The following is a 21,134-nucleotide window of genomic DNA, read 5'->3' as shown; positions in this document are numbered from 1 at the left end:
CTTTTTGATGATTTCGATAACAAAGATAAGATAATTCAGCGCATCTAGAAATATAATAAAAAAAAAGAATATTAAAATTGGCCGGAAATGTAACAGATCAACAAAAAATTGACATTAACTCCGCTCTTTTTATATCGCTATGTCTTGACGAAAGCACTGGCATCACTAAATCTGCACACTTAGCTGTTTTTGCTCGATATTGTGTAGGAAACGTCATTAAGGAAGAATTGATTGCATCAACATCGTTGCTAACAACTACAAAGGGCACAGATATTTGTACGGCTGTTAAAAATTCGCTCATTGAGAAAGAGATTGACTTGAAAAAAATTGTTTCGGTAACAACTGATGGTGCTCCAAGTATGGTGGGCAAAAAAATTGGTTTCATAAGTTTATTTCAAACATACGTAGGGCACTCGATTCTTGAATTCCTCTGCCTCATTCACCAACAAGCCTTGTGTGCTAAGAGTGGTTTAACATTTCTTGATGATGAAATGGCGGTAGTCACAAAAATAGTAAATCTCATTTCCTTGCAAGCCTTAAATAAGCGAAAGTTTGATGCTCTGTTGGATGAAGTCAACTCGGTGTATAATGGCTTACTGATGTATAATAATGTTCGCTGGTTGAGCCGCGGGAACGTACTTCAAAGATTTGTTGATTGCTTGGAAGAAATCAGACTGTTTCTGCAAAATGAGGGGAAAATTGAACAATACCCACAGTTGTTGGATGTTATGTGGCTATGTGGCTTTCAAAATTGATGTTTTTTACAGACATATGCAAGCGTTTCAATGAATTGAATGTGAAGCTTCAAGGCACAAATAAAACGATTATCGTCTTGATAGATCTCATTCGCGCTTTTGATGCTAAACTGCATGTTTTCAGGAACGATATTATTACAAGAAACTACAAGTATTTTCCAAACTTGAAAAAAAGTATCAACGATTTAGATATACACGAGAAACCTGGCGAAGAAAAAGTCACTGAAGGATTTATTTCTGTTATTGATTCTTCAATCAAGAAATTTTCAGCAAGATTTTCCCAGTTCAGAGAATTATCAGAAACACTCAAGTTTATTATGTACCCTGATGAGACTTCATTTGATAAATTGAACTTGCCCCAATTCGATTGGTTGGAATTGAAGAATTTGAAATGCAGCTGATTGATTTCCAGTCTAGTTCAATATGGATTCAAAAATTTATTGAAACAAGAAAAGAGTTGGATTAATCGAAACAGAAAGATTGACAAGCAATATAAGTAAAAATGCCAATAACAAAATTATGGAAGCATGGAATTCGTTACCAGATACATTTACCTGTTTGAAGAAGCTGGCTCCCCAGTAAGCACACACCTCACGGCAAACGTAAGGCCGTAAGCTGGCATTCTAGGTAGGGTAACGGCAAAAGGCAAGTACAATAGGGTCCTTTATCGTTTGTTTTGAGGCATTTCAGGAAGAGGCGGAATAACTCTTCACCTATACAGGCCCGAAAAATAAAACCGTTGTTTGGCCTCTTACACTTAATTAGTTACTGGACCTTTATTGTATACCGTTGTTTGGCCTCTTACACTTAATTAGTTACAGGACCTTTATTGTATACCGTTAATTAAGTGTAATGTTACAATAGATTAATAATGAATAGATGCAGAGTTGGTAAAAAATGTGCTTTTAACTCAAAAATTTGAAAAAAATCAGGAGAGAATGGAAAAAATCCATAAAACGTTAACCGTATTTTTGAGAGGAAAAAAACAACTTTTATTATTCTTTGAAAACTGCTAATTTTTTACATAGAATATTAAAAACTTGAATTTTATTATTTTACTATAATCTAAATATACTTTATGTGGTATTACCTATTATATTTTTTAAAAAAATAATTTTATTAAAAAATAATCATTTTAAATTTTATTAAAATTTTTAAATAAATATATATAATTATTTATTTTTTCTTTTTGAAATCATTTTCTGAAGTATAATTTTTAACTCGAAATATAATATATTCTTTCTTTCTAGAAAAATTTAATACATATTCCCTTAAAAATAAGAATAAATATTAATACTTTTAACTAGAACAATTCCTTTGTTCATTGAGAAAAAGTTTTTATTTTTTCGATTGTTTATTATAAAATTTTGTTAAATTTATTGTATTAAACATGTACTTAAGAAAGACTTATTGAATTGAATACTTATTGAAGACTTTTTCTTATTGAAGACTTATTATTATTTTTTTATTGAATAAGCGATACATTTATTTTTAACGTTAAAGGATTCAATAAAAATCCATCATTTTTGTAATTCATAGTTAAAAAAAAAAATCTAGTATAATTTATATGATAGCAGTAAAAGGCTAAAGGTCCGTCATTGTCTATTTTTTGTCATTTTAGGAAGAAGCGATATGAAAACTTTTCCCATTGTTTATGTTTTGGTCGCTTGAAAATTATTACTGTAAGCCCCAAATGAAATTAACATAAATTTTTTCCAGACTATGACTCCTTTTTTAAACCTTCTCTAAAACAAAAATGAATAGGTAAGTTTAAAATTCATGTAAATAAAAAAATCTATTTATAGAAAATAAATGAATAAAAAAATATTGTAAATTGCTTAAATCCTCCTAGAAATTATAAATATCTTGAATTTAGAGCAAGGATTTTTAATGAGATGGGCTTTTTTATTACATTAATTTACTAACTTTTATTACAATTTAAGTGTTTTGTAATAATGAATGTATACCATTTATAATAGTAAACGTTTTATTTATATAAATTGTTTTTTATTTTATTTTTATTTTAATGTTCATTTCAAATTTAATATCTTAGTTTAATCACTTACTTCTTAAAAACTGGATTCAAAATAGTTTAAATGGTCTTAAGAATTTTGAATTTTAAAAAAATCGTGTTTAAATTTTCTGACTGTTTATAGCAAATGTCTAGTCTAATAAAGTAAATAACTTTTTTTCCCCTAAACTTTTAAGCAATACTTGAAAATAATAATTGTTTAGGAAATTTTATTCTTAAATATACGTTTTTAAGTAATAAAAATACATTTGGATATTTTTATTAATTAAACTTCAAAATATTAAGCAAATAATTTTTTTTAAAAACTTATAATACAGAATATAAATAAAAATTAAAATTATACTTTCAAAACGTTAATTATATTTATTTTTTATTTGCATTACAAAAATATTTTTTCATGCAGCATTAATTTATTTTTAAAATAGTTTATATACATTAAGGAAAAAAAACTGTTTTGAATGCAATACATAGATGGCGCTGTTTTTTATTTTTTACTTTAGACGTGTTTTCGAGTCCTGCGGATAGATGGCAGAAAATATAAAGTGTAGGGTCTTGTAGGGTTGCCTTTCTTTTAACTTTGATAGAATTTCGCCAATTTACTCAGAATGACAGTCGGTACGGCTTTTGTCCAGGCATAACCAATTGAGGACACTACGGCGACAATATCCCCCCCCCCTCTCCCTTCTACTTACTATAGTCAAGCAAATTTATCATTCATGTGTGGCAAGGGTCTGCACTATTTATTCTAGCATAAAATGTGACATAAATAAAAAAATGTTCTACTGCATATTGCCTTAACCAATTAAATAGCGGAGTAGTTATTTAAAACCATAATTGCGTTATTGAGTTTTATTTTGAAACTAAATTCTTTAAATAGCAAATTAGACAAAATTAAACATTAAATTTCTCTGTTTCAATCTTTCTTTACACTACATTCGTCACATACTTCAATTCAAGTGTTAATAAAAATAGCATTGTATTTAAAGCTGGAAAAAATACAAAAGTTACAGCAGGATTGAAAAAAAGTCACCGATTTTTTCTTCTACGAAGTCGATATAAGATTTAAATAAAAATGCATTGTGTGAAAAATTACTCATTTTCCAGTAATGTTCCCTAGTTGTAGAAAAATGAAAGAAACATAACAATACAAAATAATAAACATACATTTAATCATTTTAAAATGTCATTTGCAAAATGTTTCCTATACATGAATTAAAAACATTGTTTTTTTCTCACAAGGGGTTTTGGGTTAACAAATTTTAAAATTGTGCTATGTTTTAAATCTTAGGAACTAATAACAGAAATATGGCTGAAATATTAAAATAACGGTAAGAGAACCGAAATTTTATCTGTTTGTCCCATTAAACTGTAGGTATAGTTTTAAATTTACGGTAAATTTGCAAATCAATATTTCAGAAAAGGCATAACTATTTAGACGAAATTGAATGATTATGTAATTAGAACTAAGTGGAGCTCTTTTAACCATAAACTGGTGAAAAATGAAATAGTATTTCATGCTGCCGAATCGACTTGGCAATTTTCATAGTACAAAACGAATCCAATGAATCATTTTCATACCTCCTTTTTAAAGAGTGCAGTTCTTTTTGAACTAATTTATTGAAATCCGGTTAAAGTTTGACGTTAATTTAAAAAAAATTCAAAAACAGGTCATAATTCGTAAACATGCTAATATTTAAATATATTAAATGTTTTTCAGATAGTGACGATAAACCTTGAATGATATACCTTGTACCTTAAATGATATACCTTGACTGCAGCAGATAAATTTTTATCAATTGATCAGCTTCTACAGTCCTTTTTTAGAGACAATTTTAAATATTAATCATACGCTTACTGATAATAGTTGTTCGACACAATTTATTTTTATGTATCCTTGTTTTCTACATGGAGGCACCGTCACCTGTTCGCTACGCTCGATAATCCCTGTAGTTGAATCTCATTCATCAAGTTTGAAATAATTGAAGATCAAGTACAAATTGTTTTCTTCCACTTTTTTAAGTAAAAATTACGATTGGATTGCCAGCAGTTGCATTTTAAGGATTCCTAAGTTTTGACAAATGAAGAAGAAGGAAAAACGGTCTCGCCGAGAGTTATTACGCATTGAAGATGTTCTATGGAAAAAGCAGTTTATGCCCGCGCGCAAATTCGTTTTTTTATTCTCTCAGAACTAGCGGTATTTGGCACAAACTGTTCTTAACAATGTTCTTAAAAGTTTTTTTTTCCTGAAAAGTCGATTAAAAATTATTTGCTTAATGTAAAATTATTATACTATTATTTAAGTTCATTATATTAACTTGTTAATTTTGACAAAATAAAAAGGATAGCTGGATTTGAATGATAAATAACTGCGCTTAAAAAAATTACATTTTAGAAAGGCAGAGTGTGCGACACAATGAAAAGGATTTATAAATTAGAAGTAATTTTTTCTTGTTAACCGATCATATAAGAAACAATTCTTATTTCTCTTTATTCTACACATATTTTCAAATGTCGGTATAAAATGTCGAAGTTTTATATTTGGCAACACCTAGCCTTTTTCTATATAATATTTTTTTCTTTATTTTCATTATTTTTAATATTAAGTCAAGAGGGATATTATGAAAATCGCGTAAATGAAAACTTTTTCCACAACAATCAATAAATAATTATTAGTTAAAGAAAAAATGAAAAAAAAACTTTTAAATTGTAATAACTTTCAAACAAATAAGAGTTTCTAAAAGGAAATAAAGACTCTATGTTACGGTTAAAAACAAATTTGGCTCTTTCAGCATACCAAATTTAACTTCCGCAGCTGAATTCTTGCGGTCACAGAGCGGCCCGCATGTTATTTTTCTAACAAGTATAAGAGTAAAAATAATCTTGACTTAATTTTAGAATTATTTTTTAATTCCATTGTAATCTCCGTTCAATTTCCTACATATTAACGTAATTTGAAGTTTCTAAATCAAACAGTGTTTGATAAAATGTAACGTTAAGTTGAAAACCCCAAAACAGTGGCGGTATCAGTGACCTTTTCAGTTTTCTGACAGAGAAGGAAATTTATTCAGTTTTCTGACAGAGAAGGAAATTTATTAATATCTGCTCGTTTCACGTTAATTTAACAATGCAGTTTATTTTTCCAACTTCATATAAAAAGAATTTTCAGGAATGGTCAGTGTTAATGCTATTATTCTAGGTTCTCATGCGTTCGCACTTTTCGATTAGACCAATTTAATCGATTAGATTAACTTCAACACTATTATCTTAAGTAAAGAATTCTAAGAGTCATGAAAAAAATCATGATAGCATCTCGAAAATCAAAAAGCATCTCGAAATGATATAATTAAAAATAAAGAAGATAATTTTTGAAATTCTTGGAATTCATTGTTTTACAGACTGACCTTTTTCTTTTTACTTTCACCAGAGGGTAATTTTAATAGTGTTACATTAAATTACTTTAAAGCAATTTTATATTCGTTTTATAATTAACTTATACACAACTATTGTTCTTCTTTTTGGCAGCAATTATTATATAAATATTAATACTGAAGAAAGAAAAGAATTTTCTGCGAAACGTATATTGGCTGGAATTAAAAATCAATTTAGCCCATTGACTGACAAAAGGACAAAAATTAATTTAGACACCTTCTGTAATTAATGACGACCTTAAAAAAAATCTATCCAAGAAAAACAAATGATTAATGGGTATCCAGTGATTGGAATAGTGCAATTACAATTCTCTCATGTTATTAAACAAATAGTATTCTGTAACTTCCATTAATCATTTTATTAACGAATAAAATTGTAATTGTATAGTATATTTCTTTCTCTTAATAACACATACTTTTTTTTAATTTTTTATTTTAGTAATCTTTTTTTGAATTGATTCTGTTTTTAGAAAACAGTTCAAACCAATCTTTCAATAAAATTTTATATAAATAATATCTGATATCTAGTAACTCATTCTTAGTTTATTTACAGTTAAATATAATAAATTTCGCAATTATAGTAAGAATAAAGAAGTTTAACAAATACGACATAGTTAAATTAAATTTTTACTCTTTATTTTGTAAAAAAAAAAAAATTTATTTGATATGCATATTTTTTGTAGAATATTTATTTTGAAGAACTTGTAATTCAACATAACGTTGAGTAATTTACGCTGCGTAATTCTTTTGCCGCATTAACTTATTTATTCTTTATTTGACTTAGCTCAAATAAATATCCCCATAAAATCAATTTAGAGCAGTTCAGTATACATATCTTAATAGAAAATTAAAGGAGTTTAGTTTCCTACTCAGAATTTTAACACTTTAATCTTTACGCTACTATGACAGATATTAAATGAAAATATTATTTTGAATTATTTTCGTAAAAACAAAGTTTACTCACTGTCCCTTCTTTACACGACCCATCATGATAATTAATTCCTCGAATTAGTGCTGTTTTAAATAGTTTTCGATAAAATTATAATAATTTGTATTATTGGTAATTATTGTACTAAAATTAGTAGTTTGTAATGCAAGCGCTTTTGTACGTGGTAAGAACTAGCGATTTTTTACTGTATATATTAAATGTAAAGTCTATATCAAAAAGAGAATCATAAGAATTTTAATGGTCAATTAATTTTATGCAATAGAATTTCAGGAATAAAAAGGAGTTTGTAAGTGTATTTGTGTGCCCTTCATGATATTAAAATATTTGTTGCAAAAAGAAGTAAAGACCTTTATTTTAGAATTAGTTACAGTTTGCTTTGAGGGGGACGAGTATTTCCTCTCTTTGTTAGTGTATGGTAAATTGAGAAGTTAACGACGTCCGGTTATGCGCTTCTCGCATCCCACCCTGTTGGGGGTCAGAGTTCTTGAGGAACTTTAGACTTTTCCAATTTTTTTTTTTTTCTTCACTAAAATTTCAGTTTTTATTTATTTCCTTATATTGCTGATGATTATTATTATTTAACATTTTCATAAAACCAATTTTGTTTTCAATTGTTTGCAATAAGCTTTTAATTGAACTATTTATTTTTTCTAAAAAAATAAATAAGCAAATGTATAACAGAAAAACGCAAAATTCTCATATTTCATAGATTGCGAAAAGCAATACACAGTAAAAATCTTTTACAGATCAAAATTCTATTTCTTATGCATCTAACAAAAATCTTTCAACCGGATATGGGAAATTGTAAAAGTAAATAAAAAATAAATACATAAATAAACTCTAACTTTTTAAAAATATTTTTTGATTCAATATTAAAGTCTTATTTGATTAGTAATATAACTTGTTAAAAATGGAGAGAGTCTCGCTTTTTATGATTTATGGGTACAACTAAGCATCATAATTTTTTGCACTTTTTTGGATTTTTAAACCCCTTGTATCTGAACAGTCAAGAGTTTGTAAATGATTCAAATAAATCAAATTCATTCTCATTCATGTGTTTTAAAATTATAAGCAGATATATTTGTTTGTAGGAAAAAAAAACATTATAAAGCGAGAAATCAGTTTCAACCTTCCTTAATTTTAACAATTGATATAATAAATCGGTAGCTTACTTAATTAGCTATATCTCGTGGTTCGTGCACTAATAAAGAAAGCTAAAATATAAAAAGAAAACTATAAACGAAAAATTAACGGTAACGAAATTGTTAAATCTTCTTATTTCGCATCTTCATAAATTAGTAAAATCAAATTTTTCTCTCATCTGGACACAAATGCAATAAAAGTTAGATCTTTTGTAATTCATACATTTTAATTTTTTAATGTCCTAATTTTTATGAGTTAAGGTGGAAACTTCTAACCGTATTTCATTTATTAAATTGGCTAAAATGTTCAGACTACACAACATCATTTTTCGTTCTTTTCTTTATCTTTCATCTCTTTATCTAAGCAGTCGAAAGTTTGTAAATTATTTAAATCATGGTGAACGACTATTTGAGTCTTTCACAACTATTGAGATAATATAGTACGTTTATAGTACGCCATGATACAAATTAATCAAGTTTCTTTAAATGCTTCAAATATAAACACATATATATTTTTGTGCAGGTAAAAAAAGAACATTAAAAAACAAGAAATTAGATTCTTTGAACCCTCAAAAATTTGAGTAATTTATCTGATAAATTTGTAATAAGCTTCGTGTTCATGCATCACTGCGATATTTCTTGAATATCTTGATTTTTTTACAACGTAAGCACATTATATTTCTTAAACAAATGCGCAAACAGAAGTTTAACTGTTATGAAACTCTGAAGAAGCATCATAGTATTTTTTTCCCCATTATAGTAATAACTTTTAAGTAGGATTATTTTAAAATTTCTTGTTAGAATTTGTTTTACTAATTAAAGAAATGTTTAATATTTTTTTTCAAGCACAAGTTAGACACTGTTAATAAATTATTAAAAAAAGGAAGAAAATTAATGGTAATAAAATTGTTAAGTCTTCTTATTTCGCAACTTCAAAAATTAGTACTATTCAACTAGACACAAATGCGTAAAATGTTGGATCTTTTATAATTCATGCACTTAAATGTCTATTTTTTAGTATATTTACTTTGAGGAGTTAACTCAGATACTTCTAAACTGGATTTCATCTTTTTAATTAGAAAAATATTCTGCAAAAAATTATCAATATATTGTATTTTTATTTAATTTTTATATGAAAAAATTCATAAACAGTGGCAGGAAAACTACTAAATTATTGAGCCGAATCCTGAAAGAAATATTTACTATAATACATTTCCCTCTGAATAAAAAAGTCCTAAGGAGCGAAGTCCCCTCCGCTATTTTTGGGTGTTTATTTTAACTTTACATTTTGCTTTGCTGTACAAAAAGTATAAGATTTAGAAGTTTCAAATTACGAAGGATAAGCGGTGGAGGCTCAGGGGAAGGAACGCTAGCCAACTAATGAGTTTTGAGGATTTGAATCTTAAGAATTGCTGGTTGATACGAATTTCGTACCCGGCTGACATAAAATATTCCAAGTGATAGACGCATCGTGGATTATTAGAGTCCCATCTTCGTCTTGCTAATCACGGGAGGTTTTCGTGGTTTATCTCACCATGAAAAAGTTCTCCACGAAGGCAATTCGTTCCCGATACTTTTGTACAGGAGTTCTCTTATTTCTTGGTTTAGATTCAAAATTACAATGATATAAAGTTGAACACTGGTAACCATGAGATCAAATTCGGGTTGGCTGTTCAACAACAGTTATAAAATAAAATTACAAAGGATTACAGAAAAATGAACAGAGAGTGCGATGAAAATGAAAATGACTATTCTATAATTAGTTTGGAAATTGTTATCTGCAAAATCTGGTGTAAAAAAATACTGTACTGGCTGCTTTGTAGAACACAGAAATGCAAATACTAATTAGAAATTTTGCGCTCTGTAAAGGCTAATTTTGATCTTGAAATTAATACCGGTATTCAAATATGTTCGAAAATTAATTGCAATTTTATTATTGCCTTTTACGCACCTTTTTTCTTCTTCTTTTTCTTTTCACGTGATTGTTCTCATGATGAGTTGTAGAGAAAATTTCGATTTTGATTGTTAACTTAAAAATCACTAATTGTTAATAAAAAAATACTGCGATTGGTTGATATGTTTGCTAGAAAAGAAAATTTAATCAAAACTACCAAAATATTGTAAAACTTACTTTATTTCCGGCTATAGGGAAAAACCAAAAAGCTCAGTATTTTTTAACGAAGTGGTTTAGTAATGTTTTCGGTAAAGTAATAAAAAATTTAGATTTTATAATATGAGTTGAAATGCGAAAAACGTGGTAAAATTTTATAATTTTACCATGATAGTTTAGAGCACTGTATAAAAACCATTTGTTCAGAAAAATTTACTATTCAGTTTTATATTTTTTACTAAATGTGAGGTTAAAAGAGCTATAATTTTGAAAGCTAGAGTATCCGGTTAACTGCTATCATTTTAACAAAAAAATTACCAAATAAATGGTTTAAATACTTGGTTTTATTAACAGAGCTATGGTTTTGTTTTGAAAAAATGTTATTATCATAGAATGCGGTAATTTAAGAAAAACTTTTTCTTCGCGTAGTTGGCTGAAAGGTAACTTGGTTAAAATTTAATTTGCTGAAAGGGCGGATTTATGTGTAAACTTAACAAGAATTTTGTTTTGAAATTCCAATATGTTTGAAAGCAATTGAAAATTTAAATACCCATTCGTTATATCTTTCTTTAAGTTTTTTTGCTTTAAATATTGACCATTGACTATTTATCCATTGTCATAAAAAATTTATTTTATAAACATGCGCTCAAGTTGTTGTCAATAAAAAGTAGCGAAAGACAGCCAGAGAGAGAGATTTGTTTGTTGCCTAATATCACTCTTAATAATTATATTGACATTTTTAAAAACAATAAACTTAATAAATAACGCTAAAACCGTTCCCTGTTTAAACTTCAATAAGTCTTGTTAACGAGTAGTATTACTTCTCATTTTTTTTTTCCAGTTGAGTTACACAATCTAAATTCCTTAAGTTTTTTTTTTCTTTCAAGTACAGATAATTATTTTTCAAATTTATTAAATCCTTTATTTCATTATGCTTAGCAAAATGTTCTTACATAAAGCTGCAATACTTGTATATTTTGAAAATAAAATGTTATGTGATTTGCGAAAAGTGAAAAATATTGCAGCTTAAGGAAGTATATACAGTCAATTCGCTGTAACTCGAAGTACGATAACTCGAATATTACTATAACTCGATTTTTTATGAGGGCCCAGACCCTTTTATCTTCAATTTCATGTTAATTATTCTCGATTACTCGAATTTTACTCCCGTTAACTCGATTTTTTTTGGATTTTTTAAAGCAAGAAAAAAACCTAGGAGCTGATATCTTGACCCTTCCTTTGCAACACACACACACACACACTGTCTTTCGCACTCTTCATGGAGAAGATAAAGCTGTCCCTCTTGAAGTATGTGAACAGTGGTTAAATGAAACGTTACCAAATTTACTTAAAGGGATACAGTTAAAATGATGTTTTCAATATTGATGAAATGGGTTTATTTTTTAAATGTCTTCCAAATAAGAGTATGATGTTTAAGGATGAAAACTGCTCAGGGGGTAAAATGAGCAAGAAACGTTTGACTGTCCTAGTTGGAGGAAATGCGTCTGGGACAACGAAATTGCCCTTACTTGTTATCGGAAAAAACCGAAAACCCCAATGTTTCAAGAATGCGAAAACGTATCCTTTGGATTACAAGTCTAACAAAAAGTTTTGGATGACATCAGTTTTATTTGAAGACTATGTAAGAAAATTGGATCGGAAATTCTTCGCTAAAAAAAGAAAAGTGATACTCTTTATGGATAAATGCACAGCACATAGTGATCTACCTAATTTGAAAGCAGTAAACTTGCAGTTTCTCCCGCCAAACACAAGAGCAAAGTTGCAGCCGATGGACCAGGGTATCATAAAGTGCTTCAAACAGTCTTATCGTAAATGGCTTGTCAGAAAAATGATTAATAAGCATTCATTAAATAATCCGACAATATTTTGAAAGTCCAAAACCGAAACTAACGGTAAGTCGAACTTCCGATATGTCGAAGTTTTTCGTCAGTCCTATCAGATTCGAGTTATCGCGAATTCACTGTATAAAGAAAAATAATCAATGATGAATGAACGATAAGCAATTACGGGAGTGAGCGGAGTAAGAAAAGGGTAAAGCCTGCTATTTTTTATTTTTGTATAAATGGAATGATTTTTAAACAAAAAATAGACAGGTAATTTTTAACTATGCATTTAATGAAATATTTAAAGTTTCAAATGATAAAATAAAAAATAACGTTTTTCATGTGTTATAGCTATGCAAATAATAGCAAAATAAAAACTGATGTTACTTCAAAAAATTTCGATGCATGTTTTGAAATATAAACTGCGTGTATATAAGTGTGTTTCGAAGTATAAATTTAAAATATAAACTAAATAAAACTGTTTGAAAACTAATAATGGATTTCTAAAATCAATGTTGTTGCTTAAACGTAAATAAAATAAAGTTTTAAAGTTAAAGTTACGATTTTTATGTTAAAGAATTTAAAAATCCTGAATTTTAATGCCATAGAAAGTATAAATATGCATAGCTAAATAGAATTTCATCGTATGAATATCATCTGTAAGAAAGTTAAAAGAACATCATTATCCTTATAAAGATAGTTAAAAGAAGTAAGTATTTAGTAGAAAAATAAAGTAACCTCAAATTTTTGCTTTAAGTATCCAAGGTAATGAATTTGTTGCAGTTGGTTATTTAGGATTTTAAATCTTTCTGATCATTAGCTTTCAACCAAAAATATAATTATTTTTTAGTAATGTAATTGAATGATATAAAAAAAAAACAGTCGTCATGCATTCATTCATAAACAAAAACAAAAAAATTCTTAACTCGGGGAGTGATTTATAAAGACTTTTAGACGAAAATATATATATATTTTTTTAAAAATTTATAATTTTGTAGTGCTAATATTATATTTTACACAGCCAGTTTGCTAATGTAAATAAATTTGCCCAATTAAAGTTATTTAATTATTTATAAAAAATATTTCATAAAAGTAGAACGTGTTTTTATGTACTAAAATTGTTAAAAAGCTGATGAAACCTAAAAAATGGTTTATTTACTTAAACGTCCTTAATTATGGAATCTTTACTGTTCATTATAAAGAAACGATATTCTAATTTACTACTCCGCAAATCAAAATATATATGTAAGCATTATTTCCGAGTTTATATGTATTAAAAATTTTTCTTACGAAAAGTACTCAAATGAATTTTGACTTCAATAATTTTTTAATTTAGTAAGCTTGCTTATCGCTAATAGTTAATAAAATATTTTAGTGCAGATTAATTTTTTATTATGAGGACCAGAAATTGTCTTTAAGAATTCAAAATAGATATTCATTACTGTTTGAAATCACCAGATAAGTATGTTTGAAGTCCTTGAACTAAAAAGAATGTGGGGAAGCACATTTTGTCCCCTACCCCCAATTCTAAGAAACATTCCTTTCAAGTACGGAAAAGCTGCTCAGTAGGTGGTCGTTGATTACTTGTATAGAACAAGCTAAAAGATTCATTTGGCGAAAAGGGTGTAAAAAGAAGGAGATAAACGTAGCCCCTAGTTTTCTTCTTTCTTCGAAAAATAGAAGTGGCGCCACTTGAGAGCAAGTAAGTAACAAGTTTTTTCTCTTTAGTTCATGTAATTTAAAAATTTTTTTAACTTATTTATTAAATAGCTTTTTAAAATTAGTTTAATTCGCTTTGATTTTATTTGCTAAGTTTTTAGAAATTATGTTTTATAACTATAATACTTCAGTTGGCTATTTTATCTTATGCTTTCCTGTTGTTTAGTTTAAGCTGCTAGTTTAGTTTTAAAATGAATTAGACGATTTTTTTAATAAATAAAAGTTCAATTAACTCTATCTAATAAAAGAAAAATTTATGATTTCTTATGCATTAATTAAAAATGCTTCTTTCATTTTTCGGAAGCATTGATTAATTTAATCATTTCGGTAGCCATATTTTTTCTCTGAAGGATTGTTAAAAAACATTATTTGAATTATCTAAACCGCGGGTGTCACTTATTGTTTCAAATAATAATTTTGATTAGATATAAGAAGAAATATTTTTTGAACCACCATAAAATAAATAAATAAATAGTAAGAGTTTAAATTTTCTCATCTCTAATTAGTTACTTTATATTTAAATTATACTTTAATTTTGATATTTTTCTGCTTTGACTTTTTTAAATTAAAAAAAATAATAATAACGTTGGTAAACATGTAAAAATTGTTCCACTAAACACTTCCACTTTTAAAGTTTTTTTGAGTATTTTCAGAATATATTTTTAAACAATTTAAATATTTGTTTTGATACTCAATATAATATATTCTTTGTTCTAAATAAATAAATAACAAAATGACATATTAAATAGAAGGACAGTATTTCTAATTTTTATTTTGTTGTTTTTATACTTCTTTTGCAATTAATGAATTGCTGTAGAGGTATAAGAACATTTCAAATCTTTATATTAAGTTTAATTTTACGATTAAATTTGTTTTAAAATGAATTAATTCGTTATAAAATTATTATGTTGTAAAACTGAATTTGTTATAAAGCAAATTTAATTTAAAATTACGTTCAATTTTTTTGAATAGAAATTAGAATATTATTTCATGGTTATTATTTTTAAAACATAAGTATAATAATATTTTCTGTATAATATTTTTTTTCATGAAATAAAGCTTTTTGTATTAAATATTGTTGGTCCTCAATGCTATAAAGACGATTACTAATTCTTTTTTTCCAGTTATTGTGCAAAATCTATAATTTATCTCCTGTAATTTATCTTCTTCTTAATTTACTATTTTGAGTTTTTAAATGGTTGTTAATTCTAAAATATACCTGTTCAGCCTTCACCTTTGACAATTTTGTGTTTAAGAAAGTGTATACATTTTCAACAAAAAAGAATTTTTATTAACTGTTTAATTAAAATTTATGATGATAACTGTGTAGTGGAAATATATAATCTAAAAATTGTTGGAAACTATTCCTCAAAAATTCAGGAAATTTTATTTTTAAAATTGAGAGGGAGCCCTAACTAACAAAATCTTTATTTAGAATTTGTCTATTTATTTTAATTCTAATTTATCTATTTATTTTAATTCTAATTGGCTAAAAGACTAGTTCTTTTTCTAAATTAGAATCAAAAAAATTTTAAGAGAAAATTTGGTAAGGTAAAATTTGGTAAACATTCAACTTATCGTCAGTTACCAAAAATATAAATATTCGCTGTAATTTTAATATATGATCCTTCTCTTTCCTTTAAATCAAAATTAATTTCATTTAAATCAAAAAATTGTTTTTAACAAAAATTATAAAATATAATTAGTTAGAAACAGTTTTGATTTTGTTGATTTTTAACTGTTTTTATGACGATCATACTCTAATTTATTCCTTTTCTTTTATGGAAAGACAGGGCGAACGATCCAAGAAATGCTAATCCAGCCATCAACAGCAAAATAAGGTAAGAACATAGTGAAACATTAAATATTAATATTTTTTTCAATTAAATCACATATTTTTGATTTGCAAAAGAATTTTGATTTTTTTAATTAATAATTATTGTGCTTATCAAAATTAAGTTCACTTTATGTATTTCTCTAACACAGTCTTTATTAATAACAAGTGTTTTTATTACTCATATAAGCTTTTATATTTATATTTTTGCAATATTCTTATTTAATAATTTCTTAATAAGGTTTCGTAATAAATGAAAAATGCACTTTATGAATGTATAAATTAGGTGAAAAGATGTGCTGACAATTTTATATCATTACGATATTTTAGTATTTGTTTTCTCTGTTTTCATGCCTGTTATAACATTTTTTTATCATTCTATTTTTTTAATTAGTTAGAAAACAAAATTTTAAAAGAAATTATTTTTACTGTTTAAATAACTACGTAAAGTTATGAATGAATAACGAAATATTTTTCGTTATTTTATTTGAAATGATAATATTATATAATATTTCATTTTTCCATAAGTTTCACCAGCATATAATATTCGTATTAAAGCAATTATTTTAGCAAATATTTTTTACTTAAAAAAATACATGAAAAAAATTAAAAACTTTGTCCACATTAAATTTGGGCTGAAAGGCTGAAAGTATTCCCCTACAAGCTCGTGCTAAGTTTTATTGAATTTACCAATTCACATTTAGTTCCCCTAACACACCACATGCTTAGAGTATAAACAAGATAAATGATAAACAATGAACTTATTGTCATATTCCATAACTGAAATAAAAATATTTACATTAATCTTCATACATGATTTTAGAAACAGTTTTTTTTTTTAATGTTTCGATTTTGTTGTTTTTGTTTTAACTAATTTTACAACTATCATATTCTAATTATAGTTTTTTTTTTCTTTCATAGGGAGTCAGGATGGAAGATCAACAATGAAGATAAAACTCAAAATTTAAAAATCAACAAAAAGGATGGTAAGAAATAAATTTATATTTTACCTTAGGTTACCATATGGTTGAAAAGAAACCAGTTTTTTTTGTTTAAACTGGGGGTTTTGTGTTTTTTTAAAACAATTTGTGGGACATTATTTTAAGCCAATTGAAATTAACCGAGCCAATTCAAGGTCTTTCATAGCAATTAACTATTCCTTTAACTATTAATTAATATTTTCAATAAACAACTAAAAATATCCACTCTTTTCTTTAAATATATTAACAAAATATCTAATAAAAAAGGAAAGAACTAAATATTTAAGTATGCAGCTTTATTTAGCAAGCAAAATAAACATTCAGCATTTAAATTTGATTTTAGTGATACCATAAAGAATGATTCTCTACCTTGCTTGCCCGTAATATAGAAATGCTATATTTCAATATTGTTTAATTAATGTTATTATTTAGATGTGTATAATTTATGATATTAGTATGTAATTAAATTTCATGGAACATAATTATTTTTTAATCCATTAATATAATATAAATTTTTATATATTTAAGGCAATATATCATATATATTTTATATGAATGATAATTAAAAAGTGTTTTCTTATATGGTGCATTATAATTATTTGATAAAAAAGATACAAAATTTATAAGGAAAGATATAATAAAAGTAAGTTTTTATACTAATAGTTTAATAATAAAGTATAAATTTTCTCTCCATTTATTTTAGCATAATAGTTTATTTAATAAGTTAAATAATATCCGAGTTCATAGTCCTGAAATTTCTGAATTCCTGATAAAGAAAAAAAAACAACTTTATTCTCATGTTTTTTTAGCTTTTTGCTCTGATTTCTGACAATGTCTGTGTTCAGAACATCACATATTCTACAAATACTAATGCAGTTCCTAAAACTATCAGTTTGAATAATCAAAAGATTTGTATTTCTGATGTAATATATATATATACATATACATATATATATATATATAAATGCCAAGACACAATATTTACTTTGCCTTCCTTTCAAAATAATTGAAACTCCACTTAAAAGTAATTTATTAAGGATGTCACGAATTTAATTGCAGATTTTAAATAAATATTGGTATGAAATAATATTAAATAATTGATACTGGTTACAGAAGTACTATTAACATTTCCTAATTATCAATCTCAAACTGTTACGAATCGCTCATTAATAGAATTAAAAAAATTATTCAAGCTTTGTTTCTGGAATTAAAAAATTTATATTTAGAGCAAATTATACTTTTTTGTTAATTTTTTTTACAGTTAACTGATAAATGTATAATGTACCAGCAATTTGGTTATTAATATAATGTCGCATTAAATAAAATTAAATATAACATGAATATTGTTAATAAATTGTTGGGTTTAAGAAAATCATTTAAAAAAAATTTTTTTTTTCTACGTTTACCATTCAAAACATTGAATGAATTGTTTTCATAACACTTAACATTACTTTAAAATATTATTATAGCTACAATAGTTAACATTTCTAACTAAGATGGTTAAAATTATTTAATTATTACAAAACTAATTGAATAAATAGAATTATAATTATGTTTTTCATTCTCAATTTGCTAATGAATGTTAAAGTTTGTGATACTATTTTTCAATTAGATATCTAAAGCAGATTAAATTAGTTTAGATCAGATTGCATTGCTGAAAAAACTTTTTTAAATTACTTTGGGTAGAATAAGTCTTGATATCTATGAGCTACATATATATGAACTGCATTTAAATAATTAAAAAATGAAATGTGAATAATTTTAATATGTTTGGCAGTTGATCTATTTTAAAAAATAATAATTTGCTTGCATATCCCTTTCACCATTTCTTAGTAAATAACCTTATTAATGGAAAAAAAAAGACTTGAATTAAACATACTATAAATAATGTTTTTATTAGTTACATAGTATAAAAAGTATTTATAATTATAATAGTTAAATGATAAGTTTATTTAAGTAATTGATTTTTTTCAAATCTATTTCTTTAAATCAATACTTTTCTTAAGTATAATCATTAAAGGGATGTATGACTATAATAATTTACATACATATCTCTTTTATTATTTCTTAGTGAAATACTATCATTATCTCTGAAATCAGATCTTAGTTGTTTTTTTAAATGCAACCTAAAGAATGCATATTTATTAACTAAATTCAATATCATATTTTTATAATTAAATTAATAATTTTTTGTAAAAATAATCAGCTTGTCTTAATCCATGGCTTTTAAAAAATCAGTTGATTTAAATCAATGATATTTTTTTTTCTGTGAACATTTAATATATCTATAGTAAAATAAATTGCTTTATTTTTTGCAGGAAAAAGGCTCATTGAAATAAAGCTTCTGGAATGGGATAAAGAAAATATATTTGTCCATATGTAAATAGTGTATACAGATGTATTGATTTGTTACAAGGAAATAAAACTCCTTCATGGTTTATTTTAAGCTTTATTGTTGTTAAAATTCCTGCTTTTATATATTTAAAATTACTAAAATGGTGTATTATTTACTAGTACAAAATATTTTTTTTTGAAAAAACTATTTATGATATATACTGTTTATCTAATATTTAATAAAATTAATGACTTGATGAATATACACAAAATTATAGGATAAATAAACTTTTATGTGTAAGTTTCTATCAATAAAAGCTAGATGTAGGTTTTAAATATATAAGCATTATTTTAAAAACTTAAATAACTTATTTATTGAGTTGCATTGTGTTTTATTTTAGAATAAAAATTTGTACTTAATTTCCTCTATCTCAAAATGCTTAAAAAATTTAAATACTCAATTCAAAAAGATTTTTTTTTATATGCTTCTACTTTAAATGATAGCGCTTATAATTGTTTAAAATGAAATAAAAAAAAGTCTATTTTATTGTACGAAGATTCATTGGACATTTGGTTATAAATTAAATAATTGTTTTACACCATTTTGTTTTTTATATTTTCATAAAACAGTATGCATGTAATGACAGTTGTTGTTATATTACAATATAAAAAGCTAAGAATCAATAAATTACTATCACTGATATCAGCCGAGTAGAACAAACACTCGTGACAATTTATGTTCCCTAAATAAGAATTGTAACAAAATGCAGCAAGAAGCCTTTGAAATTAAAAGCTAAGTTCTAATAATAAAAAAATAAAAAAAATGCCGAGACACCTAAAATAAAGGTGTGATACCGGCAAGGACGGCATTAAAGTTTTCTATTGAACCAAGTGGGAGGTGAGTTAAGGGTGGTTTATTAGCAAATAAGGCAAAGAAGTTCGCCTAAGCATCTGAAATAAAGGTGTGATACCGGCAAGGACGCCATTAAAACTCTATTGAACCGAGTTTGAGGTGAGTTAAGGGTGGTGCATTGGTAAATAAGGCAAAGAAGTTCGCCTAAACACCTGAAATAAAGGTGCGATATGGGCGAAAACGGCATAGACGTTTTCTAATCAGTCTACAGTTAAGGTGCCTTAACGGCAAGCGAGGCAACGACGTATGCCAGTGAACGTATTCAGCTTTTGATAAAAAGGCAAAAAAGACATCATAAAGGTTCAATAAAAGCCTTTACGGCAATTTTCTTTTTATTCTGTGAAAAAATTTTTTTTCCCCGGTATTTAAAAGGCAAAAATGGCAAAGCAATCCAGAGGCAACAAAATAGTCCCGGTCCTTCAACGATTGCCAGAAGTTTGCCTGAAATGCCATGCACTGGCCCTCATTCTGGCCCAGATTTCACTTTATTAACGGAACCGATACGGCAATGAAAAGCCCGCCGTAATGGCACTTTAGGTGAGCCGGCATTGTCCCTTCACTAGCCCAAAAGTTGTGTGCTTGTTGGGTCGTGCTATTTTAACTATATTTTCGTCCACCTATGGCTGCGAGTCATTATTTTCAGAAATGAAAAACATTAAACACTCGCTTAGAAACCGTTTGACAGACGACTCCACTGCAGCGTGCATTCTGCTTAAACTAACATCTTACAACCCTAATATAAGTTATTTGTCATCTAATCTGCAACAACAGAAGTCACACTGATGTTACTTTAAAGTTTAATTATGCATAAAACTGAGACATAGCAAAAAAAAAAAAATTCGTAATAAATAATAAGTTTTGAATAAATAAATAATAAGAATTTCGTAATAAATATTAAGTAAATGAAGAGTTTTGAATTGATAGTATTTAGTATTATTATTTTACCAATAATCACGTAAGTCAAAATTGTTTGATGGCACGTCTATGACCTCATTAAACACCTTTCTAGAAAAAATGGCACGTTGATACATAAAGGTTCGCCACCCCTGCTCTAGTGAAATATCTTAAGTATACACGATTTTAAATTTAGACTC

General features: G+C 26.3%; 1 protein-coding gene and 1 long non-coding RNA gene across 2 annotated transcripts in view; both read left to right on the top strand.

The window, feature by feature from the left end:
• Window positions 1–21,134, top strand: part of LOC107440171 (uncharacterized) — a 59,242-nt gene that overhangs the window by 15,758 nt on the left and 22,350 nt on the right. The gene's annotated exons all lie outside the window — the stretch shown is intronic.
• Window positions 1,283–19,233, top strand: LOC147816350 (uncharacterized). The gene is made up of 5 exons (XR_015430240.1): window positions 1,283–1,333; window positions 13,941–13,962; window positions 15,769–15,820; window positions 16,735–16,799; window positions 19,112–19,233. It is a non-coding gene; the product is annotated as an uncharacterized LOC147816350 (long non-coding RNA).

The sequence above is a fragment of the Parasteatoda tepidariorum genome, chromosome 1 (genome assembly GCF_982258835.1).
Source record: "Parasteatoda tepidariorum strain Cologne lab strain chromosome 1, Ptep-v5.0, whole genome shotgun sequence".
Lineage (NCBI taxonomy): Eukaryota > Metazoa > Arthropoda > Arachnida > Araneae > Theridiidae > Parasteatoda > Parasteatoda tepidariorum.
This window is presented reverse-complemented; position numbering and strand designations above follow the sequence as displayed.